General features: G+C 45.2%; 1 long non-coding RNA gene across 3 annotated transcripts; it reads right to left on the reverse strand.

Moving 5' to 3' along the window:
* Positions 1 to 650: 650 nt before the first annotated feature.
* On the reverse strand, positions 651 to 7,645 carry LOC121077775. Of its 3 annotated transcripts, XR_005824309.1 has the most exons (3): positions 5,744 to 7,630; positions 4,299 to 4,448; positions 651 to 1,326 (listed from the first exon to the last, which is right to left on the reverse strand). It is a non-coding gene; the product is annotated as an uncharacterized LOC121077775 (long non-coding RNA). The 3 variants fall into 3 exon arrangements; XR_005824307.1 differs by having other exon boundaries at positions 651 to 4,448; positions 5,744 to 7,645; XR_005824308.1 differs by having other exon boundaries at positions 651 to 4,448; positions 5,631 to 7,645.
* Positions 7,646 to 13,007: the final 5,362 nt, after the last annotated feature.

A 13,007-nucleotide genomic window follows, 5' to 3' on the forward strand; every position in this document is an offset into this window, starting at 1 on the left:
ACTGCGTAACAGGGTGCATGGTCCGTGATTTTTTTCACAGAAGGAAGCAATGCCTTTGCCCCTGTCTTTACTCTGCTCTGGGGGTCCAGCCCTCCAAAACTGGACTCAATCTGTTCCTGCCTTTTTCCTTTTTCTGAGCATCTCTGTGAGACTTCCCGCTGCCTGCAGCCACAGCTCCAAGCCCCCAGGCGTGGGATCCGTGGGGCAGTGGAGTGGGATCTGCGGTGTGAGCCCCCCGCGGGGCAGCGCAGAGAGGGGCTTGCGGGCAGACAGGGGGCTCAAAGGGAGCGCATGGCCTGGGGGGAGCTGCCAGAGGCTAACAGGAGGCGTTTAACCTCATTGCAGAGCTTCATTAGAAAGGAGAGGATGAACCAGCTGCTACATAGATTAACCATTAGAAGGTAAAAGCGACACCACCAGCAGAATTATTAAAAAGACTCTTATCTGGTTAGTGGGAGATTGTTTCTGGTAACTGAGAAATTAATGCATAATGGGAACTGCAGGTTTTCCTGGAATTCTGGATGTTGTACAAAAACAGTTCTTTTCAGACCCACCAGACACAAGCTAAGTAAAATAGGTTTTTCAAGTGGAAAACTGCCAATTATTCCAGATTGTTGTGATAGTTTAGTGATTCACACAAGACTTCGGTAGACTGCTAGTGAGAACTTCTTTTTAAAATGCACGACGGGTTACAAAGAATATTTGTGAATAAAGTGAAGTAAGTCAGCTACGCTGCTTTTTCTTTGCAGCGTGTCCAGCGGAGCCTCCTCGTGGAGGCCAAGCACCAGGCGTCGCAGGGGAGGGCGTAACCGCAGCCAGGAGTGCGGCCTCAGCCACTCCAACCGGCGGCAAGCAAGCTCTAAAAACAAACAAACACCAAAAAGTGGACACTGATGTGTGAAAGCTTGTAATCTGTGTATTAAAGACAGAAAGGCAATGAAGTTCCTGTTTTTTCCTGCCGAAATCTTGTTGACGTGCAAAGCATGTGCAGGCTGCGAGGCGCGTTCTGGCAGAGTGCTCTTTGCGGAGGCCTGGCCCTCCTGGAACCCAGGCAGAGTAATGGAAAATTACCCCAAGTCTCTGAGATTAGGAAGAAAAAAATATATGCTTAAAAAAAGGGGAATTAGGCTGAGGTAAGCTACTGTGTATCATCATTTGATTTAATATTTGATAAGGAGTTGTGCTGGTTCAGCAAGTCTTTCTGAAGGAGTTTAGGACAGCGCTTAGGCGGTAGGATCACCAGGTGATGCTTCCTGTCTTTGGTCCCTCTTTTTCCACTTCTGTTTGAAGAGTTGTACAGATCAGCGAGCACTGTTGCTTGACTATCTGAAACACATAGCCTAGTACTTTGAGAGTGAAAAAAATGAAACATATAAAGCATATGAGTATAACAGGAATACAGAAAATCTGACAACGCTAAGGGATGAAGATGTCCGTTGACCTGAGAGTTCAGGCTGTTAGTCATGATTTATAAATGCAAAACATAAAAGAACATATTTAATTAGTCTGTGATTACATATTAATTACTTTTCTGTGGCATATACGCCCAGGAGGAATAAAAGGTCTCAGAGCAGAATGAGTCTATTTCCTTTAAGGAAATGAAACTGAAAAAAAGATAGATGCGTGCCAGAGGAAGCTGAGATAGGGTTTGCTCTAGTTAGATTTTCTCAAATACTGTTTGCAAAAAATTACCCAGTGCATAAAACAACTTTTTGTTTTAGTCCTTGTGAGTTAAGATTAAAGGCAAAGTGGAAAATTAATCTTGTGACGTATCAGCAAGAGAAAGAGTGAGAAATGTAGTCACCCTTGGTTTGGAAAGACTGCACTGAAGTAGGCCAGTTCTTCAGAAATGGATTGAAAACTGTTTTGTTTTTTACCTCATTGCTTCTTATTGATGCTCATTTTTCCCAGTTGTGACTTCTCAATGTGTAGGTAATGTCTAACCCATACCTGGTTATCTCTATTTCCTAATAGATAGCAGGAAGCAAGGCAGACTTTTATTACCAGTACATACCACTGTTCTACAAACAGGCTACCTTTCTGGGTGCTGATGCCTTCTCAGAGGGACTCAGTATGGGGACTGGGTGACAACAGCTAATACATTTTGCAGAAATTCCATGTGAAGATATAGTAATGTGTAAGTCACGAATGCTTTCCAGGCCTTCCAGAGCAGCGAGCAGTTCTAGGACAACAACCAACACTTTACATGCAAAGCTTGTTCCAGAACTCACACTATTAACTGTAAGTGATTAGACCTATATCACTTCACATCATTTTGCAACGAAATGTGTAGCCTTCATAGAAGGACCTGGATTCACCACCAGGTTATTAAATGGATGGCCTTCTGTCCCAAAAGCAAGGAGCAGTGAGATCCAGTGCCCAGAGGTCAGCCAGGCTACCCCCGAGATGGGTCTATACGTTTAATTTTGAAGGAAGCTCACCCCAGCAGAGCTAAAATGCCTGGGCAGAAGCCTCTCCCACTGGAAAACATGGACTTAAAATTAGGTATTGTTACATAGGCAATACAGAAATTGGATCGCCTGTGGTCTTTTGGTGACCATGTTGGGTGATCGCAATTGGCCCTGCAGTCGATGGATTTTGTGGCCCTAATTGTTCTTTGTACACTTTGCAAATTATCCCTTGAGTGCATATATCATACTGTAGACTATTTTTAGCATTTTTATAAACACTCACTCCTGTTGACAGCCAGCCATTAGCCTGAACCAGTCCTATTTAAGCAAGGCTGTCAGGGGTTACAGCTCAGGATTTGGTCTTTCATCTCTTTCCTGGCTGGGAATGAGCTGACTCCCTGGCTGTCCTGGAAGTCCTCCTGCTCAGTGACTTTCAGGCTTGCAGCTTAACCCCTCTGTGCATGGTGAAGGAAATCTGTGTTCTGGGAAACTTGCATGATAAGAAAACTACCATCTTGAGGAAGCTTTGAAAATAAAGAAGAATGTGTTTATCCCTGTTTAAGGTGGAAAAGTGTCAGGGAAGCAGAGGAACTTTGTCCAATTCTCACCGGCTGCAAGTTTTGTTTAAAAATTGCAATCTAAATTAATTCAAACTTAAAAGAGAGGAAATAAAAAGCTCGACAGAAATGACCTCTCTTTTCTGTGTGCTTCCTGAGCATTTCTTCTTTGCCTCTCTCCACAGCACACAGCTGTGAAAAGTATTCAGTGTCGAAGGGAAAAGATTGCCTCTTTTTAGATGTAACGTGTAATGTGCAGGGCTCCATCCCTGTTGTCAGATGGCGCTGACTGAGGTGAGGGGCAGACTGCGGGGGGCTCAGCACTGCTGGAGCCAGATTGTCCCTGCCCCGGGCACGTCCCAGCAGCTGTCCAGCCCCGCCGCGAGGCAGTCCTCAAGCCCCCCAGCATTGATACCCTGTGGGTATCTGCTGAGCCTCCAGAGTCTTCCTCCCCTGAGGAGCAACGTGAACACGAAGGGGCCTTTTAACAAAATCCCAAGGTCTGGGGTAGAGCTGCCCCTGTGGTTAAAATGAAGGTGGTTGGGAAAAGAAGAACTATATTCACTTCTTTTAACCGTATTTGAACTTCTCACTAAAGTAACATCATCAGATGCGAGTGATAGAATGTACATGTGACATCAATTTTGTTATAAATGACAAAAAAATCTGTGCAGTTTATAGAAACCATGACAGATCTTTAAAACAAATGCTTCCCCCCTCTTTTTCTTTTCTTTTCTTTTCTTTTTTTTTTTTTTTTTACGACTTTTCAATGTTGGCAGTTTAAGGAATCTGAAAATTGAATCCATCTATCTGGCACTGGGAAAACAAACAACATATTTGTCTCTGTATTCGCTCTTCACTCCAATGCTTAAAGGTCCTAAACACAACTAAGTAAATCTGAAACTGTAGGGGAAAAGAAAGTTAAATCACTTATGCTTCAACTTATTAGCTTGGCCATGTTATGAAGAGATGATCTGAATTATGTACCAATATTCAAAAGTTCTCTTGTAGTTTGGAGCATTCAAAAAATCACAGAGCATCTGAAAATCTGCAGTTAGTAAAATCATATAAAGTATTTTGAAAATGCAGAGGTCAGTGTCACCCTGTCAATGTGAGACCATTTCTGGACGTGAAGGCCTCAGGGCTATACAGGGCTCACAGGCTTTTACACATTCATGTATCTAAGTGTATCACAAGAGACTTCTTCCAAAGAGGATAAGAAGTAGCAGTCCCGTTCCAGATTAATTATTTAAACCACAATAAACTAATGATGCTCACTAAGGACTTATATAGATGTTCAGAAATGATACTATAATTCTCTGAAAATCACCAGTCTCCTTCATCGTGGTTCCTCCACCATTTCTTGGACTCAAAAATGTTCTTCACAATCACTTTTTTCTTGTTTTGGGCTGGAGAGAAGTGCCAGAAAATATGTGATGGTGTCTCACCAGTGCGCCCTACTTGTCCGTGTCAGTTGTGCCTATAGGAAAATGCAACAATCAACAAATTCCTCTTCTTTTACATGCAGATTGAAATAGTTTCAGAAACTCAATTAACTCTGGGCCCCCGTTTTGAAACCAGGCGCCAGCTGACAGTTCCCAGATTCCCCCAAGGCTTTGTGCACTCTGCTGTACATGTTTTTGTTGTTTACATTTGGTTTCTTTAATTTTTCTTTTCTGTAGTTATGACAGATCCTTGCAGCAGGAAAATGTGGGCCGCAGAGCAGGTCCTGGTGCCGTGCATGGCTCCCTGAGCCCCGCGCTGTGTGTTCAAAGGTAGCTTAAAACTTCAAACACTCAGCGTGTGCGGCTCCATGTCAGCAAAATGCAGCGATTGGCCCTGTCTGTGACTCTGGCCCGTGTTTTCTCCCTTTCTTATGCCCTTTACATGGCCATGAGTTTGCTTTACTGGCCACCTCAACAAGATGCAGGTCTTCGTGTACCAGATTGAAGATTTAGCATCCTCTCATATTGAAGGATAACCCTGGTATCGCTTCCCTCTACAGAAGATATTTTGTCCTTCAACAGAAGCAAACCACATCATCCTTACTGATTAAATTTTGAGGAAAGTAGTAGGAAATTGAGGCTGTCGATTTTTATATCTCTGTTTAGATCAACTGAGGATTGATCACTCTTCACCTTGGTAAATGAGAGAAAGCTGTAAGGTATTAATCTTTACCAGAAAAGCTGCAAGCACACCAGCCAAATTATTTTCACTGAACGCCCTCCCCACTATCTATAACCTTGGTCACATAATCAAGAATGAAAATCATTATCTGTTTCATTCACATCTGCTACTAATTTTTTGAAGCCTCCTTTAAATCTGATTAGACCTTCTCGTCCAAACCTAACAAATGTTGAACTCAAGGCTAAACTGTATCAGGTTTGCTTAGTAATTCACATAATATTTTTATTTTCTCTTCCTAATTGAATTTGTACATTGATTTGTGTTACTCTTCTCCTGACCAGTTATTATTAACTGTTTATAAAATGCCAAGGGTATACAATGCACTGTGAAGGCACTGACAGCAAATTGCTTTTCTGGTTAATATAACCCATAATTTCTGTCCCTTGTCCAGGCAATTTGCCCTGGGTACGCTCTAGCTCTTACCTGCCATTCACTATAATAAGGCTATTTCTTAATGACTAAGTGGGAATGTTACCTGAAATGTTAACTCTTGCGGACCGTCCTGTGCGAGTGTCATGAATTTGAGGGATCATCCCAGTTGACCGGTAGCGGTACAGGTAAAAGGACGCAGTGATTAAATGCACTTACTTCATCTTCTCACCAGCATCCCCATTAGTTTCCATTGCCTAATGGTGGCCGCCCCAGTAACAGCAGATGTGTGAGAACACTTCGGGCTCCAGTCCACAGCGCTGCGGTTTCCTGTTTTCTTTTTCAGTTATTTAGAAAGGTCTCTCAATAAAAATAGTAACCGGTCCCTTCGGGGAGATGCCTCCTGTAGCCCAGCATCCTAGCGAGGGACCTGCTGCCGAAAGCAGCTCGCTGCGCTGCCACCGGGGCTGGGGCTGCCCAGCTGGGGCGCTCCGCGGGGAGGCACGGCAGGTTCCTCTGCCACGCTTCGGGTTTGGCGAGGACAAAAATAACTCGCTGAGTTTCACTTTCATTCTGGGTGACGAGAGGAATGCATGCTCTCAAATCCAGTTCCACGTTGCACGAATGTCAGTGAACCACCGAAGGGCAACCCGTCGGTCGATCGCTGCCCTGCGGTGGAGCAGAGCGAGGTCGGGCAGGCGGCGCGGGGAGGAGGACACAATGCCTGCCAGCCTCCACCGCCCTCAGATGGAGCGGTGGTGGCATTGGCTGCCATCAGGCCTCCGATTTTCCCATCTCTTTATCTCAGCTCTCAGACGGCCGCATGCTTAGCTGTACCAGGCAGTGTTTTGGCAAGGAGACCGTATCGTAATGCCGTTTTCTTTCGTTTGCAATCGTTTCAAGCCTTGTGCCTTGTTACTGCAGTAATGGACGAGGATGAATGTGACTTTCTGCATAAGCACAGAAGAGCCTTTGGGAGCAATATGTTAACCTCTGACAATTCCTGTAATTTCTACAGGAGTCTGTATATAAGTTACAGTGCATAACCTGCTCTTTTCTTCCTCTTTAAGGGTGACTGAAAGTCATTCTAAGATTAGTATTTATTGTTTTATAAATTTCTTTCTCTAGTCTCTACCTTCTGCAGATCACAAAGAGCTTCACAGTTATAAACTAGGAGTTATATTAGCCTTACGAGGCAATGCCAGTTTATAGAAGGCAGAGCTGAGGCACCAAGCCTCTTCACTTCAGCCTTAACCGTTCAGCATATTCCTCCAGCGTTTAAATTGAAAGACGTGTGACCAACAGGGCAATTCTTGAGTCATACATCTGAGGGAAGAAGGCAGGGGGCAAATTTCTCCCTCTCTCCTTCCCTGGACTGTTGTGGCCGGAGGGCACCCACCCATGCTGTCCCCTGGGACTGCCCTGGGGGCTGCGGGCGCTGGCACCGCTGCTCAGCTGCTGCTGCTCCCACCCCACGCCCCCACGTCTCCAAAAGGAGTGCTGTGACAGAGAAGGGGCTCCATATTTCTCAGCCACGTGTGTTCACTCGGTAGCACTCTCCTACTCTGCTCGTCTTCTCTTCCCTTTCCCACTTCCCTGTAGCACTTCATCTTGCGTGGCTCCAGCGGCTCTCCGGTGAGCTGGTCTCGGGGAGGAGGTGCGGAGCCCTGCTGTGCCCCGCAGCACTCCGTGCTGGTGCCCAGCTGGGCCTGCCACCGACTGCACAAAACTGCTGTACAGCCCTGCGAGGCTCAGCGCAGCTGCAGGAAAAGCCCAAGCTCCTCCTACATACACATATGCACAATCTGTATCTAATAATAGTGTGCTGTAAGGGCCAAGTATGTTTAGGTTTAAGAAAACAGTTTGATAGTTATGCCATGCTTTGATCCTACTGTCCTGCAATCTTCTGGAAGCTCTCATTTGAAAGCATGTTCAGTTGTATCCATTTTGTTTTTGTTTTGTTTTTATTCTCCTCTCTGTTGTTATTCGCTCTCTGGTTTGTTTTACTTTGCACTCCAGAAATTTGTCACATCCCAACTGGCCCTGATCAGAACCATAAGGCAGCTAGCATTTCCCTTCCCAGACAAGCCAAACGCATGCTGAGAGCTTTCTGAAGGCTCCGTGTGCCCGTAGACACAGGTGACATGGCAGGGCTGCTAGCTAAAGAGTCCATGTGAGAGCACCACAGGAAAACAAGGGATGCAACTGTTTGGGTCGCGTCTGATGGCCTCTCGTAGGGCAGTGATGGAGGTGGCTCTCTGTGTGATTGTTCAAAGCACCCAGTGGGCCGCAGCTCCCCGAAGTGAAGGGCGTGCAGACCCGGCAGTGCTGGGCTGTGGCTGCAAGTGGGATGGGAGCTGCACCAGCTCTGCCTGGAGTGCGTAGGAAGCGTAGGCACGCTCACCAGCTCGCTGCCAGAAATGTTTATAATAATTCATAGCTAGTAATAAGTGCCAGCTTCTCCTCATCTGTGGTAAGCCTCATAAATCACCACATTTGCAGAACTTTTACCATCACATAAGCTTTTCTGTTGTGACAGAAGGGGCGTCTGGCTATTACCTGCACACTAATGAGTCGTTTCACACAATACCTGAAAAACAGAGAAAAACTTTTTTTTTTTTCCAAAGGAGATACATTTTCTAGAATGTTTTGCATTGACCGGGAGAGTCAAATTCTACAGCTGTGTTTCTAACCCAAATTCTTTCACTAACACACTCCTGCATAAAAGTTTGCAAATTTGGGAGTTTTAATCCTGCAAGCGAGCCTGTTTGGCTGAACCCTCCTGTTCAAACTGTGTAGTCAGCTGAGAATTGCTGTCGTTTGTGTGCAGGGATGTCAGGCTCTTGCTCCTCTCAGCATGGCTGTGGTCATTTCCTGAAGTTACTCCAGCTTCACCCAGGTAGGTATTCCATCCAGCAGAACTGGGCGTATGGGTTTCATTTGCTGCTTTTTTTTAATAAAAGGTCAGATCCATTCCTCTACTCCCTACTTCTTGCTACTTCAGTACAGCGTTCATGTCAGATAAATTGAGCTATCAAGGGAAAATTAGAAGATTCTCTAAAGGGTCAAAAAGTGCTTAAAATACAGAAGAAAAAGGTAGGCAGAAATAGATTATTTCAAAGCGAAAGGAGATTATTAGTGGAGTCCCACAGGGATCTGTACAGGACCCGTGCCATTCAAGGTATTCATAAATGGCTTGGAAAAGAGGAGGAGGTGGCAGGAGGTGACAAAGTTGGCTGGTGATGATAAATTATTCAAAGTTGCAAAAGCGAAATCTATCTGAAAAGAGCTGCAGGAGTGTCTCACCACAGTGAGTGACTAGATGATAAGAATAGACGGCTGAACTTACTGCCAGTAAATTATAAGTAATACACATAAGGAAGCACAAAATGAAGTAAGAAATGTATGTGGATGTGTGCAACAAGCTGTAAATTAGGCATTGGCTCCCAGGAAGAAAGAGCTATTGGAGATACATAGTTCTGCAGAAACACAAGCTTGCTGCTGGCTGTCAGGAACAGGCTACCAGCGAGTTAGGAACTGTGAGGGAAGGAGGAGAAAACAAGCCAGAGAGCATTCCTGCATTACTGTATCTTGTATGGTGAACGCAATTCTGGCTGCCCATCCTGGAAAGTGTATGTTAAAGCTAAGGAAGGAATAGAAAAGGTCAAGAATTATAATTAAAGCACAAAAACAGCTGCTGAGAGTCTGGAAAGAAGGGAAACCTCAGATGAGAGGAGGGGTGGCAGTGGGAGGCCTACAAGATAAGAGAGCTGAGATCTATCAGGCGGATAGGCAACAATTATCTGCTCTTTCTAATGGTACCAGAGTCAGTGGCATTAAATTGCAGCCTAAAAGAAACAAAAGAAAGCGTTTGTTTTACCCAGCATGTAATTAAGCTGTGATGCAACACGCAACAGATACCAAAGTATCGCCAATTTTAGAAAGAGACCTCGAAGGAGCAGAAACCCGACGGTGCGGCTACCCCAGCCCCGCAGCCCGAGGCTGTGCCCCGCGCTGACCAGGGCCCCAACCCACCGGCCGTGCTGGCGCCTGGTGGCCTGGGCCCAGCTGCCCAGGCCATGCTGGCACCTGGTATCCTGGGGGTCTCGGCCCAGCTGTCCGGGGCCTGCCCACTCCTACCCCAGGTCCAGGCACTGCACTCCTGTGCACGGCCCTGGTTGTGTCCGATACCCTGCGTGAGCTCCCTGCCGTGCTGCTGAGGTAATGCCCGCAGAGTGGGATAGGTGAGAGCGTGCCTGCAAGCGTGCCAGTGCTTCCATATCCTTTGATAACTCCTGAAGTGACAAGCCAGATGCCCAGAGTGAACCGAAGCAGAGGTGTGTAACTCGCTGCGAGCCGAGGGGTTTGTGCTCCGACACCCAGCCGCCGCCGCCGTCGCCTGCCTGGGGAGGCAGAGGGGCTGGAGGTGGCTGCCTTCAGGCTACTGCTGAATAAAAAGCAGGAGAGGCACTATTCCTTAGAGTATTTCATATGAATCTGTTTGTGATAGAGTTGTCTGTTTTCTTGAAGGGTTTGGGATCCACGTATGAGCCAGGGGCTCGGAGCTCCTGGTGATGTAGAAACACGTGACAAAATAAACACGTGTGTTAAAGGGTGCTGTACTACCATAACATTTAGGTTGTCCTTAAACTTATTTTACCTCTCAATATAAAATTAAATTATTTTAATTTATCTTTATTTCTGGAACTGCAATTTTGGCACCGCTTGCTGTGATGTCAGACTGATGCCAAGCATAATCTTACTGAGCAAATAACCTTAGCTTTTTTATTACTCTCCCAGCTAACATCACAGAAGAAACCTGTTTAAAACTGAAGTCCTTTAAAAGTTATACTCATGCAAATACTGTAACAAACAAACAAACAAACAAAACAAATCAACAGGGTATAAGTAAGATGGAACATGAAGTATAAGGACAGACATCTATGAACACTTTTTCTAAAAGTAATTAAAAGATCAAGACTGTGCACCAAATTCATTCATACTGTGTGTTTTCTTCTTTGAAGAAAAAAAATAATTTTCATGTCCCATCTCTTTCCATCTCTTTACTTAATTCCTATGAATTCCTCCATGTCAGGTGTGTGATATTTAAGGAAAGGTTTAAAATTTTTCTTCATATGTAGCATGCACTGCAATTCACAGATTCCTCCCCATTGACTCCTGGGCTTGGATCAGACTAAATTTGTACCCATCTGTGGTACTAAATGTGGCAGAAATCAGAATTATGTTTTCAATTTAAGGAGGTGTCATATCTCTTGCAGTAAAGACAGATGTTTTAAGAGGTATCTGACATTTCATAAAACATTTTTAGTCGTAACACTTCTCTTTTGCTTATACCTTTACTTACATTTTTTACTTAAGAGTCTGAGCTTAAAACTTGCAGTCTGGAATCCTGAATTTCTTTTTGTAGTAAACCCAGTTGTATATAATTCTGTTTTACTGCTAACAAGCCCCAGATTTATAGAACATGATTTGTAATTACTAACATGGGAAGGTATGACTTGCTTTAAAACAAAACAAAACAAGTATCATCTGCTGTGTTCTGTACTCCTGCAATGTGTCTGTCATGTCGGAATTACACGGTAATGCACTTCCATATTCACTCAGACTCTCAGCATGTTAGTACCATGGCTGCTTTGGAAGCGTTTGTTAATTTGCCCCTTTGTGGCACCATTACTACGACAGCATTCCAGACTACGACAGCATTCCAGTCTCCAACAGGAGCACATAAACGGAAAATCAAATCCTATTTTCTTTATCATTTGCACTTGACTAACTCTTCATACATGGCAATTCACGGACTTCTCACCAGACCAGTGAGCAAGGGCAGGCCTCCATCCTGCAGTAAGATCTGCCTCTCTAGGTAGTTCCTAAATGGACAAAGCCACAGTTGAGCCAGGAGGACTGCACAGCAGCACAGGGAGCTCCCACCCCACTCCGGTTTCTGTCCTACGCGAGGCACTACACATGCACCAGCACTGCAGAGTACGGCATTGATTGCCTCCTGCGCTCAGGCAGTAGCAAGGCAACGTTCCCATCCCTGCATTCCCTGCTGCCCTTTTGTTAGTATTTTTGCCCTGTGGGACTACAAGCACGCAATGAGTGTGCAAATTTCCGTGCCCAGGCTCTGCTCTGTGCTGTTCCAAGCAGTGTCTGGGCCTCCATGGCACGACGAGCCCATGCCACCTTCGTGTGCCTTGGATGAGGGGCAGTGGTATCACCACATGTCCCGGGCTGCACTGGAATCTCTGTCACTTGCTGCTGATTTTTACCAGGCATTGTGTTGCAGGAAAAAATATTGGTGGAAATCAGAGGTGGTTCTTTTCTTGCAGGCATCCTGTAATTAGCTAAAGTTTTCTTTTCTTCATAGAGAGGTCTTGATGCATAAAACAAAAGTTTCCTCTTCCTTGCATGTTGTTGCCAGATGTTTCGGCAAAACTTAAAAACAACAAAGTTATTTGTGCGCGCTTACATATGACTTCACCCCTAATGCCTGTCTCAAAGTGCTCCTCCTCCTCAATTAACCCAATTAATTCTCCCCCAATTTCTGAACAGTGTTTCTATTGTCTGTTGGTTGCAGCATTTTAGTATTGCAACCGTTTGTTATGGATCCACATCCTAGCATTCAGGAAGGCTCAGTAAGACCATAACCTTCTCAGATTAATTTCCACTTGCAGTTGAGATTTCATTTTTACACAAAACAGCTGCAGACGAAAGCAGCTCTCAATGTTTTGTCAGTATCGACCCAGGGCAGGGGGATTCAGCACTTGGATTGTTCTTATGGCTTCAGTAAACACCGAGGCCCGAGCTCTGCTGATGGAACTAGAGCAAGTTGATATCAGATTGTGCCAGAAAGAGATTTAACCCTGTGCAGGGCTTTATCAGTTGGATACAGGCTTCAATTTTCCTCAGTGCATATTGATATAACGAGCTTGGAGGTGTGTTTCATTTCAATGAATTCAATTTCATTGCAGTTATGCACAGTTTTACTCTGTGCGCTTTTCTCTTTCCAGTGACAACTTTTATGATTTTTCTCTGTTCAGGCACGAGCCTAAGAAAGGCCAACAGACTTCACCCTCCTGGTTAAAGTTCTGCACCTCAGAACTGAATGCTTGTAGTGGGTTTATACTTAATACCACTTCACTGCAATTGGCAGTGCACATGCAGCCTTTTACTGTTCACTCTTCCCAGTTAACAGGTTAACACGCTTGCCAGCCTGAACCAGCTCAGGTGTGCTAACGCCTGCCTTGAGAATCTGGCAGAGCCCTGTGCCACAGGACATCTCCATTAAAGCCAGCAGGGGTGGAAGCTGACTGTGGTCTGGGGCAGGACACGTCCAAGTCCAGCCCTGGGAGGAGGAAGGGGGAAGTATTCTGTTCTCTGAGCGCTCGGGAGAGAAGGTGGGGATAAAGGGATCCTGATGAAACCGACCCATACATGTAAAAAGGAAGGATCCCCGAATGGC

This window comes from Cygnus olor, chromosome 14, assembly GCF_009769625.2.
Source record: "Cygnus olor isolate bCygOlo1 chromosome 14, bCygOlo1.pri.v2, whole genome shotgun sequence".
NCBI classification, from domain to species: domain Eukaryota; kingdom Metazoa; phylum Chordata; class Aves; order Anseriformes; family Anatidae; genus Cygnus; species Cygnus olor.